We start from the raw sequence: 9,720 nt of genomic DNA, 5'->3' as shown, positions 1-9,720 counted from the left end.
TAAAGCATTTCAAAACAACCACGACAGACTGGCTTCGAAACCTACTAACCCTGCATGGAAGTCTGACACCTTAACCACTGTACTATGTTACTTGTAGGAGTTCATGTACAAAGTTGGCTTTAATCCCTCAATTTGTTCAATCGTTCTGTGCTGAAACTGTTTCAGTGCAATACATGAAAAATTACCACTAGGTGTCACTGTAGAGTGGGGTTTCGAAACGTTTCGAAGCTTCGACACATTTGCTTCGACTGTTTCAGTGTTTCACGAAGCCTCGCTTTGCCCACCACTAGGTGCCTGTGCATTAATATAAGTGTAATATTATATTAAAACTCGCACATATGATTAAAAACATTGCCAAATAACAGGATATTAAAGCAGATTACATTACCTTGTAGGCCACTTCAACTCACAATCCAACGCTGCGCTACAAATTTCAAACCACAACAGCTTCTTGCTCTTGATTTGTTGGTCCATTTCAGCCGAGCCGACTCGACAAATGTGCAATACCGCCATCTATCGTGTGGAAGATGGAACTGTGTCGATTTTTCTTAACTGATTAGATCTGGCTTGTTTTGATGTAAGATATTATAAATAACAAGATATATTATACCATATACATTTTTCATTAAAAATAAAAAGTCTACAATTAATTTTTTATGTCAATTTTGCGAGGTGGGCAAAGCCCATCTAATTCAAAGTTAAATAATGGCTATAAATAGAACATGTCACAAAATTACACCTTAACACTTGTAGATGTAGTACTGATAATGCGTACGTGATGAACACGCTGCACGACCAAATACTACAGTGAATCAGTTTAGGCGATCAGTGGACTATAAATAGCCAGCTGGACGACGAGCTAATTCAAGGCTACGCATAGACTATGAAAATAACATATTTAAAAGCCCAAACACCTTGTAAATGCGTTTGACTTTACTCACTTAAAGGAATATCATACATATCTCAAAGTATTTTGCCAAAAAAAAGACAGGTAAGCAAATTTAAGTTTTTTTGGGCTAGAGGTGGGTTACACATAGCCAGACTAGATTGGGTCTATACTTCACCGAGAAACTGAAACTACGTTTATTACTTGCAGGAACCTCATAAACCTTATTGACTTTGCTTACATGATGGAGTATCATACATATCATGAGCTTTATTAGCAAAAAAACAACATACAACCAAATTTAAGGTTATTCGGGCTAAAATTGGGTTACACCTAGCCGGGCTAGATGTGGTCTATGCTTCACCTAGCCGGTGAAATGACGGCTATTGCTTGCTGGGAGTCTTCATGTCTCCTTCAATATAACACACACACATCAACTTTTAGGGTGTCTTGCTCTCTTGCAGGCTTCTTATCAGGACAGTAAAATAAACAGCTATTTATTTATTTTATGACTAATAAAGAGAAAATTCCTCTTATAACAGAATCAATAAGAGAATTAAAAATCTTTTACAAAAAGTAAAATCAACCGCTGAGATGCCATTCACAGTTCACCTGAGCGCTCCTGATGACCTTTATCATCCAGATACACACTCCTTCAGCTTCATTTCAGACTCTTAATGGCAGACAAATTAAAGAAAAGCTTATATTCACAACTGTAACTCACCTGAACCATGATTATCCTCATCATGTGCCGTTTACCAAAAGCTGTACAGATGATAGCATTAAATTTAGCAGATAAAAAGGTACGTATATGAGACAAACTTTTGTTCAAATTCCTCCACAGCATTATCCAAGAATGGGTCTTGCTCATCATCCTCCAAAATATAATCAAGTACAGGATGTGACGTCATAATTTGGGAGATTTATATAATATCAGCTGCTTTCTGTTCTGAACGGTCTGACAGATAATTCATCAATGCCTAGATCATCACTCATTGCTGAGTAACATGTATTTCTTTACAACCACAAACAGAGCAATAGACTCAATTACAAAAGAATGAATTACATATTTTTTTAAGAAATAGACACCAACACACAAGTCAAATACATATTTTATTATTATTATTATTGTTATTATTATTATTGCACCATCACATTTGTTAACAGCACACTGCAAAAGTGTAGTAGTCTGTACAGCACTGCTGCAACATGAAATGTCACTTTGAGTCTCAAGAGAACATGCAAACACAAGATAAAAACAGTGATTGCACAAACACTTATCTTTCATCTTTAACTCTGTAAGGATGGCTAAGTCTCTGCAAAATATAAAAACCCTGAGAACTGTTGTGGAAATTCTACGAGATGAGATCTCAAGAATTGTCAGATGCTAAGACAATAAACTTTCTGATCTGACAAGACAATCAGAAAACCTGTTACAAGCATGGGCTGAAAACCCAGAGTCTGCATTACCATTATGATGTGACATGATTAGATTTGATTTTTAAGATGCATGTGACTGTATTGGAGCTGTTTTGGCATGACAGCATTAGCAAGTTGTATGGAAATGGCTAAATCAACTACTTTTTTAAGGATGAGTGAGCTGTTGGGAATCAGCCTATTTGAGTATTACTTAACCCTACATCCTCTAACTTCAGAGTGTCGAGATCATGTTCTTAACAATGAACACTAATCCCGGGGTGTGACAACTCGGTGTGGCATTTGGTCCCTAATGAATGTATAACCGAAGAGTATGGGATCAGATATAGATAAAAACTCTAAATTAAAGTCATCAATGTGAGCCATTCTTATAGAAATACATAGTGAATTTGACGATTAAAATTGGAGTCAGGTTGAATTCGGAGTAGAAAAACAAAGAAATCAATTCAAATAAACATAAGAACTTATTCAATTCAAATAAACAACAGAAGCACTAGAAAAGGCTTACATGCATTTAACCTTTGACCGTGCTGTTAGTTTCCTCACTGGGCTAATAGATGGACTTCTACAACATTGTCAGCGGTCAATATTCTATTGTCCGAATTTGGATTAAAACATGCAAATTTTAGCAGACAGATCGGAGATCCGTTGCAGAAGCACATCAGGTGTTTGACACGAGTTCAAAGTTAAGACTACAGCAACTGTTGCCTTTGTTAGCTAAAATCAGTCTGGCTGTATTTTACTGCAAACATTAAAAGACACTTTATAACAACATAAAAAAAACTAAAAATTAATACCCACACAAACTATTTGCATTAAGCATTTATTAAAAGTAAACATCAATGTAAGGGAGACGCTGGGAGAGAAATCAGCAAGATCAGCTCCTACGACCTGCAAGAGAAATTGATAACGCTTTCTTTAACAACCAGCAAAGTACTGTGTACGTACTGTAACCAGAAATTAGCTCATTTTATGAATATTAATAATTAACAATAACGGTTTATTCTTAATTATTAATATTCCGGCTTAAGCTTCAGTCAGTTTGGTCAAACAAACATATGATTGTAAATGATCATGCTCGCGCGACCGAGCGGATCCCCAGATTATGAATATTAATTATCAACAATAACAAATTATTATTAATCATTAATATTCTGGATCAATTCATTGTTAATTTGACCAAACAAACACAAGCAGAGCCGCCGCTCTTCCGAGCGGACACGGTAATCTATTCATTTAGAAAAAGGGGATTTATTTGCTACTTCTTATGAAGTAGATTAATCATTCAAAAGTATTAAATAACTTATAATAGCTAGGCAGGGGAATCTGTATTTCAGTGACATTTTCTCGTGAGGCAAACAATACAATTCATTTGATTATAATGGAATTTATTGACTAGTCAGACGTAACAAACAAACAAACGCACAAACATACATTAAACACAAAACAAAGGTAAACCACGTGGAGATATCGGGTCTATAGAACGTGTAACAGCAAAGAGAAATAGTAAAGCTAGGAAATATAGATTTCAGATAAAAGAGTGACAAAACTTTCAGTTTCACACGCACCATTACGGACCACCAAGGTTATTAAAAACACCTTTTTGATAAAAGGGGCACAGCTTAATCGCATGACTAAAATCACCTGGTCTTTCATGTCTGGAGGTCTCTTTTATGCGTCTCTCTCCCGTCGTGATGAAAACTCCTTTTGATGTCCTTCTTGATGCGTGGAGTTTGTGATGCAGTTCGGACGAACACGATCGCAAACTTTAAACTGAGTTTACTTTGCCGGAAAATAAAGAAAGCGTTACGGGAAAAAGTCCATGCGGCTTAGAGCCACATGGCCCTTAAAGGGACCAGGTTTTATGGGTTCTTTGTTAGGAACTTCTCTTTCTGCCCAGATGTTTGGCAAAAGGTCTGGTTATACCTGCGGGTCACGTGACAACCCGTTCAGCATTCTGACCAATGATTTCAGTACAAAGTTCGTGCGGGAACCCTTCCTTTGTCTCGAGGCTGCTCATATGCAAATTTGAGTGTCCGCCTAAAGCATGCGGACAGGCATTTAATACAGGGCTTTAAAGAATAAAGCAATGCGAGTTATGGTCTTGCTCTATGCATCATGTGTTGTAAAATGTCAGCAGAAACCCATCGGTACCAAACATGGGATGGGGGGGGTTTAAAAGCACATCAACATAATTTTTCATATCCTTACAATATTTATGCTTTACAAAGGCCTAAAGGGAACATGCATACAGGTTATAAGAGAGGTTACACAGGTAAGAAAACTCAGAAATGAGATACATTTTACATAAGTTTACATAAGTTTACAAAACATAACACCTTAGTTTTGTGCTGGTTCAGGATTTGATGAGTTCATTTTCTTTCTGTCGGAACAGCCTCGTGGGGGTGTGTGTGTGCGTGTGTGTGTGTGTATTTGGGCAGGAATGTCTTTGAAGTGACAGACCCTTCTTATCTCTCCAGTCCCCCTGAACAACTTAAGCTGTCACGAAAATCCAGACTTCTTGGAGCCAGGAGTCGTAAAACCCATGCGAAATACTCAAATCAAATAGTAAATATCAAATACTAAAATCAATAAGTAATTTTACCTTCGGACTGTACGCTACAGTACAGTGAAATAACAATGTACTTTTCTGTACGTAATGTAAAAGTTTAATGAACGTATGTGTAGGTATAAGGGAACAAACTGTAATTCTTGGGTAATAAGGGGGCAACAACCAGAAATTTAACATGAAAAGTACCGCATAAGTACAGTGAAATAACTGTACTTTTCTTTAAATTGCAAAGGAACAAACCATTATGTTTGTGTAATAGAGGGGTACCAAAAAGATATTCAACACGCAAAGAACCGCGTAAGTATATTGAGCTTACAATGTACTTTTCTTCAAGTATTGTTTACACATAAAGAGTTATGCAAGGGTGGTGACAAAATAATGAAATCTGCAAATGTACATGCACCTGCGTAAGTGTATTAGCACTCTTATTCAGTGCTTGGGATTCATATAGGGTGTTTAATGAATAAAAGGTTTACAACCTGTGAAATTATGAACCCTTATTGTATACTGTATGTATTTTAAATCTGCAATTCAATATAAAATGTATTTCCATACACTACTTACCTTATGTTTACTCGTCGATCTCACCAAAGCCATCAATGTCTCAACATCACTATCAACAAATTAATTTACATATAGCCTACCGTCAGGGTTCAATGCAGATTAAAACAGCCTCGCATCTTTACTGCCGTTTGCAGAGGGGGGACTAACCGCTGCATTTCAGTAAACGTATAGCTGATGCTTTATAGAAAAATGTAGTAATTTGGTCTTCAATCAATAAAAACTGCTGCTGTAGTTTTCTCTGTTCTTAGTGTTCAAGTATAAACTAGTGTGTTGAAGTTCAGCTTCTTCCCCCCTTGTTCCCTGTAGTTAAAGGCTAAAAACCACATTTGATGGTTGTAAATTAAAGTGAAGGCTTGTTCCCCCTTTGTTCCCTGTAGTTAAAGGGTAAATACCACATTTGTTCCCCCCTTGTTCCCTTTAGTTTACAATGTAAAATCTTGAAGGCAGTGAAATAAATATACAAACACACAATATATTTCTTCTTTACTTTCTAACCTTTATTTTAATAAATAGGCATTTTAAAACACTTCATCTTAATCAAAAATTGTTTTGTCTATCATTGTCTATACACATTAATTCATTCATTTTCTTCTTGGGCTTCGTCCCTTTTTTAATCTGGGGTCGCCACCGTGGAATGAACCACCAACTTATCCAGCTTGTTTTACACAGTGGATGCCCTTCCAGCTGCAACCTGTCTCTGGGAAAAAAATCCATACACACCCATTCACATCCATACACAGCAAATTCATCAGAGTTCAATTCTCGGTGTGGAAGCATTTCAGAGTAAAGTGTTGACATTATAGACTTAGATTTTGAAAATTGAATATAATAAGAGTTAGAATTTATTTGATTCAGTGTGAAATCAAGGAGTTATCTATTCAACACTTGGTGGTGTTATTTCCAACATCCGGGAATTCATGCAGCCCCAGTCACTGAAGTGAATTTTCATGACGCCATTTTCCATCTGAATTTTAGAACAGCAACTGGTGAGTCAAACTACCTCAATGTTGGTATTTTACTGACTTTCTCCAGGGAAATACAGTTGTAAATATATTGTTAAGTAAATAACTTTAGAATGGAGGGACAATTTTAAACTTCTGTGGTTCATTCATGGTCGTTTGTGCATCTAGCTTAACTGCATTATTGACTTCTTTTTAAAAATGTTTTTATATATGCTCACGCATACATTTTGCATAAAAACATCAAATGTACAGTGGGTATAGAAAAGAATCACCCCCCTTCAAAATATTTACATTTTGTTGCATTGTAGCCTGAAATGAAGACAGACACAGTTTTGTTTTATCTAGGTGTAATTGTTCAGTACAATGTAAAAGATATAACACCAACATGTCAGAAAACAACAACAAGCATAGAAACAGAATTCACTCAGTTGTGAAAAGGATCCCCCCCTCCTAAAAAATACTTGTAAACTCATATGTCAATCATATGTAGCTAATCACCTTCTTAATGACACACAACACAATTTAACTTTCATTGGTGGTCAATTTGATCAGCTCAGCATGAAAATAGCTTTAGTGTAACATTTCAACCCCACGTAGTGCAACTGAAGCAAACCATCAACTATGGGTGGCAAGGCATTGTCAAAAGATCTCTGGGATAAAGTTGTGGCCAGGCACAAGTTAGGAGATGGATACAAAAAAAATCAAATGCTTTATCAATGCCTAGAAGTGAAGTTGACAGTGAAGTCCATTTTTAAAAAGAGGAATGTATTTGGTACAACACAGACCCTCCCTGAATCAGAACGTCACTCCAAACTGGATGAAAGAGCCAGGAGGAAACTGGTCAAAGAGGCAACCAAGAGGCCTACAACAACTCTGAAGTAGTTGCAATATTTTATGTCAAAGAGTGGTCATTGTGTGCATGTGACAACAATATCAACGATTCTCCCCAAATGTGGCTTTTGTGGGAGGGTTGCACGAAAAAAGCCTCATCTCAAGAAAAGCAACATAAAGTCACAACAGAGCTTTGCCAAAACCCACCTAGAAGCCACATGGAAAAGAAGTGTCATGGTCAGTGACTAAAATTGAATTATTTGGCCTCAACACCATACGATATGTATGGCAGAAATTCAGTGCAGCTCACCATCCAAACAACACCATTCGTATGTGCGCAACTCACCCCACCGCTCTTCAGGTACCCATCTCTCCCGCTACCTCCCGCAAATCAACGCTGTATCCCCCGAAAATGACTTTTCCCAACTCGGGATGTCTGACGTTAGGAAGTTAGGCTAGTTCTGTTGTCAGGAACATCTTATTCAAGCTGTTTCTTCCACATGATATCGTGCTTAACTGTAGGCTAAACTTAGCATGTACACAACATTTCCATTTTATTAAAGGCAATTTAGTGCATTGTAAACAGCCACCTGTCTGTAAAATTAATCAACTGATTCATATTTTAGCAGCCTAATGATGATACAGGTTTGATTTGTAGATTTATTATCAATAATCAACACCTGAATCAAAATATATGTGAAAATATGCGAGGCATACTTTGTGATGTTCATCTCTCTTTTTTAATCTAAAGGTTATGCATATGTGTTAGATACTAATGTGTTGTTGTTTTTTAACAGCCACAGTTCTCCATACAATAATACAAGACCCTGTGACGGTGGCTGATTAGAGACTAATTGAGATGGTGTATTTCCAGAGTTGGTGGAATGATCAAGCACACCTTCTTGGTCATTAGTGGTGATAATAATGAAGGTATGTTTGATAAAGTACTGTATTTGTTTTACAATAAGCTGAGAGGGTATTAGAGCATTAGAGAATAACAAATGACATGAAGGTAATACGTTTTGCATTGTGGGTGAACTGTTCCCTAAATAATGTTTTGTTCTCTGCTTTGCACTTTTCCTTTTCTGCGTATTCTAATATTTTAGATTCTATTTGAACCTGAAACATCTACTAGACTCCAGGAAAGGTGGTATCAATACTGGACCTGAAAGGGCCTAACAAGTTGAATCTGGTAAAGAAAAACGCACACACACACACACACACACACACACACACACATACAGGTTGCAAAAAAATATATATATATGTTAATTAACAGTTTCTATATTTCATAATTTATGTTTTGTTTTTGTTATTTACTGTTTTTAATTGTGTACAAATTGCAGCATTGATCTCCACTTGGTCAATTATTGATGTTGAAACTTTTATTTGACTTTTTGACGTTTGTATAGTTTTAAATATTATATTGTGTAAGAAATAATATAGAGGGAATTAAGTCCATAAACAAACAGAAAGTGTTCATGCAGTTTATTACAAAGTTTTTGTACCATAATGTACACCACCAACCCAGATCATATAAAGTTTCACTTCAAACTATTAGAAATGTCATTAAAAGTAACTTTTTAAAGTCAATAATTGTTAGCGAAAAGATCAATATCACACTATGGAATTTTTAGCTCCTCTAAATTTTGCTACAAGTGTTGTGTTAAATTGAGGATTCTGGACAGACAGCTGCCTGGTTTTTCTGCTCTAGTCATTGTAGTTACTCTAATTGTTTTTGGAGATTCCAACAGTGACATGTTTTTTTTCTACTTTTCCATATCCTGTCACCTCAACCAGCTGGGAGAGTCAAGTTGTGGATCATCATGTAGATTTTCAAAAGGTGAGTTTAGATTTCTTGAGTATGTTATATTTACTTTAAATGTTCTTTTAAATATATTGTAGAATTTGATTGCAATTTGTTTTCCAACATTTTTCTTAGTCATGCTGGAGTCTTGAAGAGTTCCTAGATGAGCATCACCCTATATCCGTGCATCAGGAACCACCAGATGAGCGATCAGCAGCTACTACATCGTCATGGATAAAAAGGTCATCCTGTGGCTGGGAAGCACATCTTTCACAGGACATGCTTGATGAGATTTCCTAGCTCCAGTTTGTTTTCACACAAGTTTACAGCATTTATACCTTCATTTAAACTGCTGTGTTTGATATGGAGGAACAAGGAAACACCAGACGTGAAAGATTTGCAAGCCAAGTTGTTTAAAATGTAATTTCAGAAGAAAACTATGTGGTCAGAAGAAACCTATGACTGACGCTATATTGAACTTTCAAATTGCTCTGATGAAACATCAAGTTTGGACCAAAGGACTGAAACAGCCTTTTCGAGCACTTTTCATACATATTTTGTTGATACTGTCTGTACTAATAAAACATTTAAAGCATATTTGACATATTGTTGCATTTTAAAAACTGAAAGAATTGTTGAAGTTGTGAATGTTTTCAAATAA

At 36.2% G+C, this 9,720-nt stretch overlaps 1 long non-coding RNA gene across 1 annotated transcript; it reads left to right on the top strand.

Moving 5' to 3' along the window:
* Positions 1–8,139: 8,139 nt before the first annotated feature.
* LOC137488940 (uncharacterized) lies at positions 8,140–9,455 on the top strand. Its single transcript, XR_011008243.2, has 4 exons — positions 8,140–8,182; positions 8,359–8,444; positions 9,053–9,095; positions 9,195–9,455. It is a non-coding gene; the product is annotated as an uncharacterized lncRNA (long non-coding RNA).
* The last annotated feature ends 265 nt before the right edge of the window (positions 9,456–9,720 follow it).

This window comes from Danio rerio, chromosome 22 (genome assembly GCF_049306965.1).
Source record: "Danio rerio strain Tuebingen ecotype United States chromosome 22, GRCz12tu, whole genome shotgun sequence".
Classification (NCBI taxonomy): Eukaryota; Metazoa; Chordata; class Actinopteri; order Cypriniformes; family Danionidae; genus Danio; species Danio rerio.
The sequence above is the reverse complement of the archived record's forward strand: the minus strand, read 5'-3'. Positions and strand labels throughout refer to the sequence as shown.